This window comes from Oncorhynchus tshawytscha, linkage group LG03 (genome assembly GCF_018296145.1).
Source record: "Oncorhynchus tshawytscha isolate Ot180627B linkage group LG03, Otsh_v2.0, whole genome shotgun sequence".
Lineage (NCBI taxonomy): Eukaryota > Metazoa > Chordata > Actinopteri > Salmoniformes > Salmonidae > Oncorhynchus > Oncorhynchus tshawytscha.
Genome location: NC_056431.1, coordinates 31,715,191 through 31,733,590, shown reverse-complemented (window position 1 = coordinate 31,733,590; position 18,400 = coordinate 31,715,191).

The following is an 18,400-nucleotide window of genomic DNA, read 5'->3' as shown; positions in this document are numbered from 1 at the left end:
AATTCTTACGGTTAAGCATTAACTCCAAATTATTAAGGTTAGGCATTAACTCCAAATTCGTAAGGTTAAGCATTAACTCTATATGGTAAAAGATGCAATACGCAGAAATCACTCCGCCATTTCCTGGTTGATAAAACTCTAATAGTTCGCCTAATTTCAGTTTATCTGAAAACAAAGCAGTCATCGTGTAGAGAATCATTGTACCATCTAAACCACAGTGAAATATATTTTCCATAACCAAAACTATTGTATTTTCAGCTGTTCGAAGCTGGTTTACAAAACTGAAAGTAAAAGACACAAAAACTCAACTTAAAAAATAGCGTTCTGTGCGTAGAACAGATCTACCGCTTCTTAGACTTGCTTTCAATGAGAATGACAGATCTATAACACACATTTCTATGTGCATTTGGTCAAGTCACCCAAAAAGTAACATATTGTAGCTTTAATGTAAGGTTTAAGGTTTGAGATAGGCTGAATACAAAAATAGCTTTCTATTGCTGGATTCAAACATGCAACCTTTGGAATCAGATGCTTATGCCCATCCATCATCCCCTTCCGCAATGCCCTAGCAAAACCGAAACCTACTTAAAGGTAACAGCATTCACTGTTGCCCCGAGTGGCTGTTTTCCCACTTCATCTCCAGACATTCGCAGACATGGATGGACATCGAATACTGACTTGTAGCACGGGCAGTGGTGTAAATATACTTTAAAGTACTACTTAAGTATTTTTTTCTGTACTTTACTTTACTATTTATATTTTTGACTGCTTTTACTTTTACTTCACTTACATTCCTTATGAAAATATTTTACTTTTTACTCCATACAATTTCCTTGAAACCTAAAAGTACTCGTTACATTTTGAATGCTTAGGAGGACAGGAAAATAGTCAAATTCACGCATTTGTCAATCGAACATCCCTGGTCATCCCTATTGCCTCTGACCTAGCTGAATCACTAAACACACATGCTTCTTTTGTAAATTATGTCTGAATGTTGGAGTCTGCCCGTGGCTGTCCGTAAAAAAAATTAAAAAACAAGAAAATGGTTCCATCTGGTTTACTTAATAAAAGGAATTTTAAATGATTTGATACTTGAGTATATTTCAAACCATTTTTTTATACTTGTACTCAAGTAGAATTTTACTGGGTGACTTTTACTTTTACTTGTGTCATCTTCTATTAAGGTATCTTTACTTCTACTCAAGTATGATAGTTGGGTGCTTTTTCCACCACTGATCACAGGTAACCTGACTGCGTGGGGAACTGAAATCCCCAAATATTTCCATAATGATAGTAAAAAAGGAAAATTCTTCCTCGTGGGGACCTAATGAAGGCTGGTTAGGGGAGGACAGCTCATGATAATGGCTGGAATGGAGCGAATGGAATGGCATCAAACACATTGAAACCATGTGTTTGATGTATTTGATACCGTTCCACTTATTCAACTCCAGCCATTACCACAAGCTTGTCCTCCCCAATTAATGTGCCCCCAATCTCCTGTGGTGGGGACATTTCCCACATCCCCATGAGGACAAAGGCTATTTTAAGCTTACGTTTAGGTTTAGAGTTAGGGTTACAATTAAGGTTAGGTTTATAGTTAAGGGTTAGTTTTAGGGATAGGCTTTAGGGTTAGGATTAAGGTTATGAATTATAAATTGTAGGTCCCCACGAGAACAGAAGAACAAGTGTGTGTGTGTGTGTGTGTGCTTACATGCATCTGTGTGTGTTGTGGGCCCAAGGGCCCCCTAGGCAGCTGTTACCAGAGTTCTATGTGGATCCCAGGGGTCTCCGAATGGACAGTGTTGTTGGACTCTTGTCTTTTATAGCAGCAGCAGTAAACATGACAGAATGTTTGGAGACCATCTGGTTAAAATGGCTGCCACATGGTAACAGGGAGCTGGAGCTGAGAGATGAGAGGTGCTCTGGGAGGTAGATAACAATCATCTACCTGGCTGTCTTTCTTCACAGGGGAGGAGGGGGGAGTAAGAGAGAGACAGTCAAACAGCACCCAGAGGAACTGCAGGGTACACACACACATAGACACACATACAGTACATACACACAAACACACAGGCTGGGATTAATTCAACACGCCATTGCAATTTTGAATTGCAATGTTTACGCAGTGTCTTTATTTACATTGAATCTGTACTGGTACCCCGGGTATATATTCTCGCTATTGTTATTTTACTGCTGCTCTTTAATTACTTGTTACTTTTATTTCTTATTCATATTTTTTTAAACTGCATTGTTGGTTAGTGGCTCGTAAGTAAGCATTTCACTGTAAAGGTGTTGTACTTAGAGCATGTGACTAAAACAATTTGATTTGCCCACAAACTTGTAATTGGGAAAAGTGAAAGCATACCTGTGAGGGGGGTCATCCTTGTAGTATTGTAGGTTTAATTTGACATTTGTAAAAAGAGCTACTGCGTAAATACTGCAATGACGGTTTGATTTTATTGAGCCCTCACACACACACATCACACGCAGTCATATACCCTGCCACATGCGCACATTCCAACCCAAAAGCATAAATACAAGGTGGCACAGAGACACACACTTAATTGAACATGCATGCACACACATGCACTCAAGCACATACAGACACACACAAGATCCGTACTCATACTCAAACCAGCACACACGCTTAATTAAACACACAAACAAACACACATTACCTTACACTCTACCAACACAAACACACACATTAACACATTTTTATTTAACCTTTAGATAAGCAGGGAGTCATGCTGAGACCACGGTCGCTTTTGCAGATGAGCCCTGCACGAAAACATCAATAAACAACAATACATATCAATATACACATCAATTAGAAAATACATGCAAAAAGCAAAACACAATCATATGAAACAAACACATTCTTCTCTTCAGTAAATAGGCCCTCTATCATCCACCTGAATTGTCTTAGAAGTACCAACTCCAACAACTTTAGGGATATTTGGAGATCATTACACATGAGAGGCGCAAAAAAACTAAAACAAATTTACGCAACTCAGTGGAGATTGAAGGGTTCTCCAGGGTTAGCCATCCCTGTGTCTGATAACTTATATGTCTGAAGGTTAACAATGAGGTAAGGTATGGTGGAAGTTTATGCAAAAATAATTTATAGTGCAATACATTGATCTACAAGACTTCAAGGAGGGCCAGCCTACTTTCTGTTAAATAATACTTTGATGTGTACTGAACCTATCGCCCGTAATAAAGTGCAATACTCTATGATAAACCACGTGAAATGGCTTAGATACAGTGGCAGCTGCATTCACATAGACCAAATTGTCATAGTCAATATTGTTGACTAAATTATTGTTTTTCTGATATTTAACTAAAGACATGACCTGCTCCTATAGAAGAAACCTATTTAAATGTTTATTTACTAACTAACACATCAACATTATCTTCGAAAGATAGCTTTTAGTCAATCCAGATGCCCAGATATTTATAAGCAAGGACATGATCAATGAGAGCCCCATCCAAAGTATGATTACATAAATAAATCATCAGATACATTTTTACGTGATTTGGAAAATAACATATACCTGGTTTAACCAGATTAGGTACCAATTTCAGGTCAACAAAGGTTTTCTTCAGCTTGAAGCTCTGACAGAGAGTTTGCCTTTTGTCTGCCGTGTCATTATTTAGTGTACAATGCCTTTGCTTATTAACGTTACCACTGTGCCACTGTTTTGATAATGTTATTCCTAGGTGAAAGTTAGGAATGGTTTGCAAATGTATAGTGCCTTGCAAACGTATTCATCCCCGTTGGCATTTTTCCTATTTTGTTGCATTACAATCTATAATTTAAATGGATTTTTATTTGGATTTCATGTATTGGACATACACAAAATTGTCCAAATTGGTGAATGAAGACCAAGTGGCAATATGAAGACCAAGGAGCTCTCCAAACAGGTCAGGGACAAAGTTGTGGAGAAATACAGATGAGGGTTGGGTTATAAAAAAACATCAGAAACTTTGAACATCCCACAGAGCACCATTACATTTTTTATAAAAAAATGGAAAGAATATGGCACCACAACAAACCTGCCAAGAGAGGGCCGCCTACCAAAACTCACAGACCAGGCAAGGAAGGCATTAATCAGAGAGGCAACAAAGAGACCAAAGATAACCCTGAAGGACATGCAAAGCTCCACAGCAGAGATTGGAGTATCTGTCCATAGGACCCTTTTAAGCCGTACACTCCACAGAGCTGGGCGTTACAGAAGTGTGGCCAGAAAAAGCCATTGCTTAAAGAAAAAAATAAGCAAACACGTTTCGTGTTCGCCAAAAGGCATGTGTGAGATGGTCAGATGAGACTAAAATGTAGCTTTTTGGCCATCAAGGAAAAAGCTGTCTGGCGCAAACCCAACACCTCGCATCACCCCGAGGAACACCATCCCCACAGTGAAGCATGGTGGTGGCAGCATCATGCTGTGGGGATGTTATTCATCAGCAGGGACTGGGAAACTGGTCAGAAATGAAGGAATGATTGATGGCGCTAAATACAGGGAAATTCTTGATGGAACTTGTTTTCCCAAGTTTATGTTCCTGTCACAAGTCTACATCATGTTTGTTATTTTGGTTTGTACATACAGTATGTACATAGTGTAGGGGGGAGTGGGGTAAGTTGACCCAAAAGGGTACGTTGAGACATCCTTGTTTCTAGGAAACTGATAAGGAAATTAATAATTTGACCAATTATTTAGGAAGAGGTCATCAATTCATGGAGTCGGTGAAGGAAGAAACCACATGGAAAAAGTGGTAAGCAAGTTAGGTAAAATTAATTAGTCAAATTAATTTATTGTGTTAGAAGTTTCATAATGCTTGTATCTAAACCAAATTAGATAATTTTAAAATTGTTCTATACATAAATTGGGGTCTCTATAAACTTCAATATTAGGTCCTAAACCTAGCATGGAAGTACATCCTTGCAGCTGTGTGGGCTAATATAGTCAAAATGTTTGCCTTGGGGTAAGTTGAGCAAATGGCCATGGGGTAAATTGAGACAATGGTTGAGTGTTTTCTTCTCAGGCGTAATGGAAGGCATTATTGCTGGGATATGAGGTATGGCCTGTGTTTAAACAAAGTGCAAGGTGTTTGTTAGGTGTTAAGCCTGTGTTAAAAGATGATAATAATAAAAGAAATTAAAGCTATTGTGATTCTGTTGATTTGTGTTTGGGAAATAACAATGGCTTTAAAAAGCTAGCGGTAATATTTCATTCAGTACAGAAAAGTGTAGGCGGCTTAATTTACTTGTTTTGGACAAGCTATGTTTTTAAAACTGTAAAGTTTGCAGGAATTCTTATTATTTCCAGGGATACACAACCTCTTGAAATACGTGTACAGTAGATATATTTGTTAGAAATAGTACTGTACTTCTCTTGACGGAGTGAGGCTGTAAATGTAAAAAACGGCTCAGCTTATCCCACTCTACCCTACAGTTTTCGTCTGCTTTATTTCACCTGCTATAAATAAACACCCTCATCCTGAGTTTGCAATATATCAAAGTGTGTGCCTCCTCACTGAAACCTTCACCGCTAAGGCAGGGGTTTTAACCAGTTTAGGGAACAGAACCGAAAACCAGAAAATACATTTTTTCAAGGAACAGATTGAATCAAATTGGTCTTCTCACGAAAACTTCTGTAGCATCCGAACTGTTTGGCCAACAAACTAATATGACAACTATAGAAAAGGGAGACTCTCACAAACACGATGGTGTTCTCTCACAAGTATCATGGGACTCGTCTAAAGGTAACCCACAGAAATGAATGGAAGTATGGAGTGTAGTTTTATTCCAACAAACAATATTATATAAAATTATGTTTTAAAATATTTGGGGGAATTAAAGATACTGTAGGCCTAGTTATTATGTTTCACGTTGGATTTATTAACTACTAAAAACTAAGATGTGTTTTTAATTCTGGTGAAGCTCTGCACACACAAGCTTGTTAGCTCAAAGTACATTCAAAGTTCCTCCAGCGAAGATGCTCCTCCTAGATATAATTATTTGGACGTAATTTAGATAATGCATTTCATAACAAGATTCCTAGCGCTTCGAGCCTACTCCTCAACCCTCTCTCTCTCTCCCACCTGCAAAATATCAGCCACATCTTGCACCACAGGCTACACTTGTTTGTCCATACCGCATGTAATAACTAGCTGGCCTGTTCTATCCGCACTGATTGGTAATGTCATTTAATGAGCTAAATGTAAAAAACTGTTGGGAACAGAAAGGAACAATATAAACCGGTTGTTTTTTTTGTTCGAACCGGTTCAGAACTTTATTTTACTGGTCGGAACACTGTAACGGAATGGAAGAAAATGTGGTTCTGTTCAGAACTAAACAATTGGAAATTTAATCCAACACCTGGCGCTGAGACGGCCTTTTTTACTTCCACATATCACAGTATTTATATTCTAATGACTTTTTTATTTTTTCAAATATATACATTTAGATGGATAGTTATTTCAAATAGATAGTATCAATTAATTGAGTCACATAGGATTTATTTTAGATAATATCTCAGTTTTGTTTCACTCCTCATGTATCACACCTCTTTTTCTGCCTTGCCATTTTGGCATCCCAGAACATAGTCAGCCATTAAAGAGTCGCCGCGGTCCACCGCTGATTGTCACGCTCTGCATTTACATTGAATAGGTCATTGGGACCCAACTAAGTGGAACTAATGTTAGACAGAATAGCAGAGGGATTGGGTTCAGTGTTACACGAAACCCCCAACTCTGTAATGAGGGAATGGCTGATTGCTGTTAAGTAGGGGGAGTAGGTCTCTCTCACTGATCCCACCCACTCGTGTGTGTGTGTGTGTGTGTGTGTGTGTGTGTGTGTGTGTGTGTGTGTGTGTGTGTGTGTGTGTGTGTGTGTGTGTGTGTGTGTGTGTGTGTGTGTGTGTGTGTGTTAATGCCTAAACTTAACCATGGAGTTGTTTCAGTTTTAACCCTATCCCAAACTTTAGCCCTAATCTTAACAACTCGGGAAGGAATGCCTAAACGTAACCGTAACCGATCTTGTTGTATAATTACTATACAATAGCATAATCATACAATATAAAACACAAAAAATATATTGCGTTAATAATATTAACTTTCACAATGAAGTGATGAAATAATTTTAAATCCTTCAAATTACCAGACACTCACAATAACGTTATGCCACCATATTCACCTTTATATCTATAGGTAGAATATTCATACATTTAAAATAGAACATTGTAGCACTCCTACTGTTTTCTTGTGCTGTCTGCACCTTGTATCGGCTGGGTGCAATAGTGGAGCTCTGATTATGCAGGATCTGAGATGCAGAAGGCTAGGCCATATGGTAGATGTCTACTCTGTCTCTTACACACACACACACACACACACACACACACACACACACACACACACACACACACACACACACACACACACACACACACACACACACACACACACACACACACAGACACACACACTATCTGTCAGACGAAGGAGCTGGGAAGGAACAGGTCACCAGATCAGACGTTGATGTGCACTACTGTATACTGTAAAAATACAGGAAAATATACAGTGGCAATTAACTGAAAGTCAAAGTCGACTCACTGTAAGGCTTGAACTTCAGACTGATCACTAGAAATAGATGGTGATTTCAGACATTTGAAAAGGTCCCCAGAATGTTGATATATATGACTTCATTGACGTACATTTTTTTAAACATTTTTTTACATCCATAATACGGCACATTTCGAAAAGAAACTATGATGACTTTTCAGTGATGACTTTTTCAGTACAGCATGCCACACTATATATACAGTGTTTGTAGCCTACTGTATATTCAAAAAGTTAGTCTGCTCATCGTTATGTCAGACATATCATTCTTTCCTTATGCAATGTATTTTGACTCTTAATAACTCAGTAGTTCTGTGTAATTTTAGTCAGCATTGTGTCATTGTCTTGTCTTTTGGATCGTCCTTAGACAAGGTTGGATGTTGAATACTGACTTGTATCACGGGTGACACTGTGCTCTCACCACTGGGTTACCAAAGTGGATAGGCACACAGCAGCTGGTAGGCAGTTATTTTCTCTCCCTCAAACAACAAACGCATGCACGCATGCACACATAAAAACACACACAAATGTACAGTACATATGTGTGAATGTGTGTTTATGTGTTGTGCAGTGAGTTTATGTATGAGTGCGTGCGTGCGTACATGCATGCGTGTTTGTACAAAACTGTTAAAATTGTGCTGCTTCCCAAGGCCCTTTGTGATATATATCAGTCACTGTGAGCTATACATATAACGATTAGAGATTATTTGGCTGTGGATCTACAGTGTTAAGTCCTTGAGTATGCAAAGCTCTCGCTTTCCACTGTTGACATGGTTGAGTAGATGCAGATATGATCGCGACACTAAAGTAGAGAGAATGTGTAAATGGGAGGAAAGAAAAGTGAGGGAGAGAGAGATTGAAAGAGAGACAAAGGGATGAGAGTGAGGGATGGTGAAGAAGAGAGAGATGGAGAAAGGGAGGAAGAAAGAAAAAGGAATAACTAGAAAGAAAGGGAGAGATGGAGACAGAGAGCTACCTAGCTACCACATGTGAATCCACTGCGACTGAATTTAGCTAGTGGTATACGAAACAAAGTGAAAGAAAGAGGTAGATCAAAAATGTATTGAGTAAAGGAAGGGCATCAACACAACAAAGGCCTGGATCAGGAGGCAGAAGGAGAGATTAAAGGAAGCCTTGAAGGAGTGGGTGAAGGAGACCATGGCCTGGTGGTTACAGCCACACAGGCTGGGCCAGTCGATACCTGACCCAGCAACACTGCTCCTTTGGCAGGCAGAGAGAAGAGGAGAGCACCCTTAGAATGCCCATTCTCCAGGCTCTCAAAGATTCAGAGAATAACCTTGCGATAGGAGGAAAGGAGAAGAGGGGGATGAGATGATGAAGACACTGAGTCATCGTGGAATGATGTGATTGTCATGTGACTGTTATTGTCTCCCTCCATTTGTCTCCTCCATTGCTTTTTCTCTAGCACCTGTGTGGTAATTATGTATGTTTCCATCTCTTTTCCTTGCTTCAAAGGTCAAACAATAAAAACTACTGTTCTCAATATGTAACGGCGTTCTTCGTTTGTTGAAAGAGAGGACCGAAATGCAGCGTGGTGGTTACTCATGTTCTTGAATGAATGAATGACGATACATGAAATAACTATTAAATACGAAAACAACAAACGGAACATGAAACCTAATACAGCCTATCTGGTGAACACTACACAAAGACAGGAACAATCACCCACGAAATACAAAGCGAAACCCAGGCTACCTAAATACGGTTCCCAATCCGAGACAACGAGAATCACCTGACTCAGATTGAGAACCGCCTCAGGCAGCCAAACCTAACTAGACACACCCCTAATCATTAGCAATCCCAAATCCTATAAAACCCCAATACGAAACACAACACATAAACCCATGTCACACCCTGGCCTGACCAAAATATATAACGAAAACACAAAACACTATGACCAAGGCGTGACAGAACCCCCCCCCTAAGGTGCGGACTCCCGGACGCACCTCAAACCCATAGGGAGGGTCCGGGTGGGCGTCTGTCCATGGTGGCGGCTCCGGCTCGGGACGTGGACCCCACTCCATAAATGTCATAGTTCCTCCCCTTCCGCGTCCTGGGATAATCCACCCTCGCCGCCGACCATGGCCTAATAGTCCTCACCCAGAACCCCACTGAACTGAGGAGCAGCTTGTGAGGGGCAGCTCGGGACTGAGGGGCAGCTCGGGACTGAGGGGCAGCTCGGGACTGAGGGGCAGCTCGGGACTGAGGGACAGCCCAGTACTGAGAGGAAGCCCAGTACTGAGAGGAAGCCCAGTACTGAGAGGAAGCCCAGTACTGAGATGAAGCTCAGTACTGAGATGAAGCTCAGGTAGGTAGTAGGCTCCGGTAGATCCTGGCTGGCTGGCGGATCTGGAAGATTCTGGTTGACTAGCAGATCTGGAAGATTCTGGTTGACTAGCAGATCTGGAAGATTCTGGTTGACTAGCAGATCTGGAAGATTCTGGCTGACTGGCAGATCTGGAAGAGTCTGGCTGACTGGCAGATCTGGAAGAGTCTGGCTGACTGGCGGATCTGGAAGAGTCTGGCTGACTGGCGGATCTGGAAGAGTCTGGCTGACTGGCAGATCCTGGCCGACTGGCACTACTGGCAGATCCTGGCCGACTGGCACTTCTGGCGGATCCTGGCTGACTGGCACTTCTGGCGGATCCTGGCAGACTGGTGGATCCTGGCTGACTGGTGGATCTAACTGATCCTGACAGACTGGCGACGCTGGACAGACTGGCGACGCTGGGCAGACTGGCGGCGCTGGGCAGACTGGCGACGCTGGGCAGACTGGCGACGCTGGGCAGACTGGCGACGCTGGGCAGACTGGGGGCACTGGCGGCGCTGGGCAGACTGGCGGCACTGGCGGCGCTGGGCAGACTGGCGGCACTGGCGGCGCTGGGCAGACTGGCGGCACTGGCTGCTCCATATAGGCTGACAGCTCTGGCGGCTTCTTACAGACTGACAGCTCTGGCGGCTCCGTGCTGACTGGCAGCTCCTTGCAGACTGGCAGCTCCTTACAGACTGACAGCTCCTTACAGACTAACAGCTCCTTGCAGACTGACAGCTCCTTGCAGACTGACAGCTCCGTGCAGACTGACAACTCCTTGCAGACTGACAGCTCCTTGCAGACTGACAGCTCCTTGCAGACTGGCAGCTCCTTGCAGACTGGCAGCTCCTTGCAGACTGACAGCTCGGGCTGCTTCATGCAGACTGACAGCTCTGGCTGCTCCATGCAGGCTGACAGCTCTGGTGGCTTCTTACAGACTGACAGCTCTGGCTGCTCCATATAGGCTGGCAGCTCTGGCTTCTCCATGCAGGCTGGCAGCTCCAGCTGCTCCCTGCAGGCTGGCAGCTCCAGCTGCTCCCTGCAGGCTGGCAGCTCCAGCTGCTCCCTGCAGGCTGGCAGCTCCAGCTGCTCCCTGCAGGCTGGCAGCTCTGTCTGCGCTGAACAGGCGGGAGACTCCGGCAGCGCAGGAGAGGAGAGAGGCTCTGGCTGCGCTGAACAGGCGGGAGACTCCAGCAGCGCAGGAGAGGAGAAAAGCGCTGGCTGCGCTGAACAGGCGGGAGACTCCGGCAGCGCAGGAGAGGAGAAAGGCTCTAGCTGCGCTAAACAGGCGGGAGACTCCGACAGCGCAGGAGAGGCGAGGCGCACTGTAGGCCTGATGCGTGGTGCTGGAACTGGTGGTACTGGATCGAGGACACGCACAGGAAGCCTGGTGCGGGGAGCTGCTACCGGAGGACTGGAGTGTGGAGGTGGCACAGGATGGGCTAGACCGTGAAGGCGTACTGGAGATCTTGAGAGCAGTGTTGGCACAGGACGTGCAAGGCTAGGGATGTGCACAGGAGGCCTGGTGCATGAGGCTGGCACCAACTTCACCAGCCGACTAACACGCACCTCAGGACGAGTATGGAGCGCTAACCCAGGTGCCATCAAATCCCCGACACGTTCCGTCGGGCGAATTCCATGCAAAAAGCACCAACACAGCAACTCCGTCATTTCTCTCTCCTCCAATTTCCCCATTAACTCCTTCACAGTCTCTGTTTCGCTCACCTCCAACACCGGCTCTGGTTCTGGTCTCCTCCTTGGCTCCTCACGATAAACAGGGAGAGTTGGCTCAGGTCTCTCTCCTGACTCAGCCACTCTCCCTCTGAGCCCCCCCCAATACATTTTTGGGGCTGCTTTTCGGTTTTCGCTCTGCGCCGCTGTGTCTTTCTTTTCGACTCCATTCGTCTATAGCCCTCTTCGCACTGTTCCAGCGAATCCCAGGCGGGCTCAGGCACTCTCTCTGGGTCGGCCGCCCACCTGTCTATTTCTTCCCACGTCGTATACTCAAAGCCTCTGCTGTCCATAACTTCCTCCCTTCGCTGCTGCCTGTTAACACGCTGCTCGGTCCGAGTGTGGTGGGTGATTCTGTAACGGCGTTCTTCGTTTGTTGAAAGAGAGGACCGAAATGCAGCGTGGTGGTTACTCATGTTCTTTAATGAATGAATGACGATACATGAAATAACTATTAAATACGAAAACAACAAACGGAACGTGAAACCTAATACAGCCTATCTGGTGAACACTACACAAAGACAGGAACAATCACCCACGAAATACAAAGCGAAACCCAGGCTACCTAAATACGGTTCCCAATCCGAGACAACGAGAGTCACCTGACTCAGATTGAGAACCGCCTCAGGCAGCCAAACCTAACTAGACACACCCCTAATCATTAGCAATCCCAAATCCTATAAAACCCCAATACGAAACACAACACATAAACCCATGTCACACCCTGGCCTGACCAAAATATATAACGAAAACACAAAACACTATGACCAAGGCGTGACACAATATGATAAATATCTAACCCTTATATGACATTGTGAAAAGACCAGATAACTGTATATAAACTTGATTATCCCAAACCCCACCTGTGCTGGCCCTGCACTGCCCTGCTCTGGTCAGCCCTGCCTTGCTCAGGCCTGCCTCACTGTGCATAGGTGGATTGCGCTCATTAATATGTATTACGAATATACCGGTATTGATGCACGGACCGGTTTGGGTGTTTACTTTACCTTCTATAACGGTATAAATGTTTGTTAAATGTGATATGCCACTCCGGCATGTGTAGTTACTCTGTTTGCTACTTGAGTCATCTCCTTCCATCTCCTCCTGCATGCCACTTTCCCATGCGCTTCCCACACCAAACCCTGACCCCTGTCACTCGAGCACTTGCATTGCCCTCTGTCTACATGGTCGGATGCAACAAGATGTTGGTGACAACCATGCTGAACTCCACTATGGATCTTAATACAAATCCACAAGCGTTCTATAATTACATTACATTAGTTTGTGCACCTTACTGTCTGCAAACAGCTAGCTTGTCTTTTCTTAGCAAGTTGTGGCTAAAATAAATTGTGTTAGTTGTTAATGCTAATCACTAGTTAGCTGGCTAGCTAGCTAGCTACATGTACAATGGTCAGAGCAAACGTAGCTAGTTAATACAGACTGATACCAATGTTGTTGCCTAGATAGCATGTTATTTGTGCAACTATATCTTCTAAATCAGAGAGGAATAAGCAAAGCATAAATATGTTAGCCAGCATTAGCTAGCTGCATAAAGTAAGACAACTTTTAATGAAACATCTAATTAGGGTCCCCTGGAAACACTTACCAACACTTTGGTTTCTATCCTGTCACAATAATTCTTCCCTGGCTTTTTAATTCATTGCCATGGCAAACATCAGTGAATTCAAAGTGCTTCCTAATATATTCCAACTAGAGAATAAGAATATTAATTGGATTTCAATGATTCCAGCAGTTTACCACTTATTTAGGCCTTGATCCTTTGCCCATATCGTGCAGCCCTACGTGGCACAGTGTGGAAATGGCAACAAATGAGTGCAGGAAATTCAGAAATGTATGAAAATGATGAAAAGTATTTTGGATTGATCTTGGATTGAAAGGTATAAACAATCAGAATGGAGAAATTCCCATTGAAGTCACTTATAATGTATGTGTTGCCCCCCTAGGGAAAACCTCAAATACCATCAAATACTGTAAAAAACATTGTGATATAATATTTTGGCCTTAACACACACACACACACACACACACACACACACACACACACACACACACACACACACACACACACACACACACACACACACACACACACACATACACACACACACACAGAGAGAGGACTAAAGGATTTGTGTCCCAGGCGTGAAGTCTTGGGAGAATGTGTGCTTGGCCAGAGGCCAGTGCATTCGGAAGGTATTCAGACCACTTGACTTTTTCCACATTTTGTTACTCTAGAGCCTTATTCTAAAATGGATAAAAAAATATATAATTCTCATCAGTCTACACACAATACCCAATAATGGCAAAGTAAAAACAGGTTTTAGAAATGTTTGCATATGTATTAAACATATTAAACTGAAATATTACATTCACGTAAGTATTCAGACCGTTTACTCAGTACTTTGTTGAACCACATTTGGCAGCGATTACAGCCTAGAGTCTTCTTGGGTATAACGCTACAAGCTTGCCACACCTGTATTTCAGGAGTTTTTTCCTTTCCTCTCTGCAGATTCTCTCAAGGTCTGTCGTTGGATGGGATGTGTTGCTGCACAGATATTTTCAGGTCTCTCCAGAAATGTTTGATTTGGTTCAAGTCTGGGCTCTGGCAGAGCCACTCGAGGACATTCATAGACCTATCCCAATGCCACTCCTACATTGTCTTGGCTGTGTGCTTAGGGTCATTGTCCTGTTGGAAGGTGAACCTTCACCCCAGTTTGAGGTCCTGAGCGCTCTGGAGATGTTTTTCATCAAGGATATCTCTGAACATTGCTCTGTTCATCTTTGCCTCGATCCTGACTAGTCTCCCAGTCCCTGCTGCTGAAAAATATCCCCCCAACATGATCCTGCCACCACAATGTCTCACTGTAGGGATGGTGCCAGGTTTCCCCCAGATGTGACGCTTGACATTCAGGCCAAATAGTTCAATCTTGGTTTCATCAGACCAGAGAATCTTTAAATATTCAATTTTCCATTAGGATATGTGAGAATATCTCTAAGGGGCTTTTATATCATTCTAAATGAATTAATAATAATAATAATTCAAATAATTGCTTTGTTTTGTATTTTGTATTTCTTTGTATTTTGGAGATTTCGTTTTCATTTAACCTAGAGTGAGCGAGAAAAGTGCAATTCTTGAACAATTTATAAATAAAGCCATATTGTTATTTAGAATGATTTATTCTGGAGAAACCTAACTTGATTATTTAGCAGATTTAGCAGACATGCTTATATTCAGTCAACACATACAGTATATCTTAAGAATAGCATGGAATATAATTAAACATTTTAGTTTCTCCATGCTTGTCCCAGAGCAGCGCAAAACGTTGCTGAAATAGATGGGTAGGCTGTACATAACGATATTTTGGAGATTATTTTGTTTTCAAAAAATGACTGTGTGATTGTAATCTAAATAATATTCATGAATGCCAAAATATAGCCCTGCAAATAGTCATAATGACGCTGTAATACGTGTGTTTGAAAGAGTATTTCCCAGTAAGCAACAATGTTTTGAATTCATTATACAACTTTGTTCCAATATTTCTGTAATTGAGTGATATTTCTTCCAATAGTAATTCGCTATGGATCCATAACTAAAATCAACATCAGTATTTTGAAAGAGTATTTTTATAATTATTTTATTAACAAAACATAAAGATTCTGATGAAGAAATACAGTACTGTACAGTATATGCTTTAAATCAAATCAAATGTATTTAAATAGCCCTTCGTACATCAGCTGATATCTCAAAGTGCTGTACAGAAACCCAGCCGAAAACCCCAAACAGCAAGCAATGCAGGTGTTGAAGCACGTTGGCTAGGAAAAACTCGCTAGAAAGGCCAAAAACCTAGGAAGAAACCTAGAGAGGAACCAGGCTATGAGGGGTGGCCAGTCCTCTTCTGGCTGTGCCGGGTGGAGATTTTAACAGAACATGGCCAAGATGTTCAAATGTTCATAAATGACCAGCATGGTCAAATAATAGTTATGGGACAGGTAGCACGTCCGGTGAACAGGTCAGGATTCCATAGCTGCAGGCAGAACAGTTGAAACTGGAGCACGGCCAGGTGGACTGGGGACAGCAATGCCAGGAAGTCATCATGCCAGGAATTCCTGAGGTATGGTCCTAGAAAGAAAGAGAGAAAGAGAGAATTAGAGAGAGCATACTTAAATTCACACAGGACACCGGATAAGACAGGAGAAGTACTCCAGATATAACAAACTGACCCTAGCCCCCGACATATAAACTACTGCAGCATAAAGACTGGAGGCTGAGACAGGAGAGGTCAGGAGATACTGTGGCCCCATCCGATGATACCCCCGGACAGGGCCAAACAGGAAGGATATAACCCCACCCACTTTGCCACAGCACAGCCCCCACACCACTAGAGGGATATCTTCAACCACCAACTTACCATCCTGAGACAAGGCCGAGTATAGCACACAAAGATCTCCGACACGGCACAACCCAAAGGGGGGCGCCAACCCAGACAGGAAGATCACATCAGTGACTCAACCCGCTCAAGTGACGCACCCCTCCTAGGGATGGCATGAAAGAGCACCAGTAAGCCAGTGACTCAGCCTCTGGAATAAGGTTAGAGTCTGAGAATCCCAGTGGAAAGAGGGGAACCGGCCAGGCAGAGACGGCAAGGGCGTTTTGTTGCTCCAGAGCCTTTCCGTTCACCTTCACACTCCTGGGCCAGACTACACTCAATCATATGACCCACTGAAGAGATGAGTCTTCAGTAAAGACTTAAAGGTTGAGACTGAGTTTGTGTCTCTCACATGGGTAGGCAGACCATTCCATAAAAATGGAGCTATATAGGAGAAAGCCCTGCCTCCTCCAGCTGTTTGCTTAGAAATTCTAGGGACAATTAGGAGGCCTTCGTCTTGTGACCGTAGTGTACGTGTAGGTATGTACGGCAGGACCAAATCAGAGAGATAGGAGCAAGCCCATGTAATGCTTTGTAGGTTAGCAGTAAAACCTTGAAACCTTGAAAAGAGAGATCAGGGTCCAGAGGAACGCCTAGGTCCTTCACAGTTTTATTTGAGACGACTGTTCAACCATTAAGAGTAATTGTCAGATTCAACAGAAGATCTCTTTGTTTCTTGGGACCTAGAACAAGCAACTCTGTTTTGTCCGAGTTTAAAAGTAGAACATTTGCAGCCATCCACTTCCTTATGTCTGAAACACAGGCTTCTAGCGAGGCTTCTAGCAGGCTTCTAGCAATTTTGGGGCTTCACCATGTTTCATTGAAATGTACAGCTGTGTGTCATTCGCATAGCAGTGAAAGTTAACATTATGTTTTCGAATGACATCCGAAATTTACAGTTGATTTGTCAGAGGACAAACCATTCACAGAGACAAACTGATATCTTTCTGACAGAGAAGATCTAAACCACTTGTCCGTGTAGACCAATTTGGGTTTCCAATCAAAAGCAACACTAATGTCTTGGAACACGAGGACAGATGCAGAGCCTCGGTCTGATGCCATTAAAAGGTCATTTACCACCTTCACAAGTGCAGTCTCAGTGCCATGGTGGGGTTTAAACCGGACTGAAGCATTTGGTATAGATTGTTTGTCTTCAGGAAGGCAGTGAGTTGCTACGCAACAGCCTTTTCTAAAATTGTTGAGAGGAATGGAAGATTCGATATAGGCCGATAGTTTTTAAAATATTTTCTGGGTCAAGGTTTGTCTTTTTCAAGAGAGGCTTTATTACTGCCACTTTTAGTGAGTTTGGTACACATCCGGTGGATAGAGAGCCATTTATTATGTTCAACATAGGAGGGCCAAGCACAGGAAGCAGCTCTTTCAGTAGTTTAGTTGGAATAGGGTCCAGTATGCAGCTTGAAGGTTTAGCGGCCATGAGTATTTTCATCATTGTATCAAGAGATATGGTACTAAAACACTTGAGTGTCGCTCTTGATCCTAGGTCCTGGCAGAGTTGTGCAGACTCAGGACAACTGAGCTTTGAAGGATTACGCAGATTTAAAGAGGAGTCCGTAATTGTAGTGAAAAGTGAAAGCCATCCTCACTTGGGGAATGCTGCTTTTTAGTTAGCTTTGCGACAGTATCAAAAATACATTTTGGATTGTTCTTATTTTCCTCAATTAAGTTGGAAAAATAGGATGATCGAGCAGCAGTGAGGGCTCTTCGATACTGCACTTTCCAAGCTAGACAGAAGACTTCCAGTTTGGTGTGGTGCCATTTCCGTTCCAATTTTCTGGAAGCTTGCTTCAGAGCTCGGGTATTTTCTGTATACCAGGGAGCTAGTTTCTTATGAGAAATGTTTTTAGTGTTTAGGGGTGCAACTGCATCTAGGGTATTGCGCAAGGTTAAATTGAGTTCCTCAGTTAGGTGGTTAACTGGTTTTTGTCCTCTGATGTCCTTGGGTAGGCAGAGGGAGTCTGAAATGGCATCAAGGAATCTTTGTGTTGTCTGAGAATTTATAGCACGACTTTTGTCGTGATGCTCCTTGGTTGGGGTCTGAGCAGATTATTTGTTGCAATTGCAAACGTAATAAAATGGTGGTCCGATAGTCCAGGATTATGAGGAAAAACATTAAGATCCACAACACTTATTCCATGGGACAAAACTAGGTCCAGAGTATGACTGTGGCAGTGAGTAGGTCAAGAGACATGTTGGACAAAATCCACTGAGTCGAAGATGGCTCCGAAAGCCTTTTGGAGTGGGTCTGTGG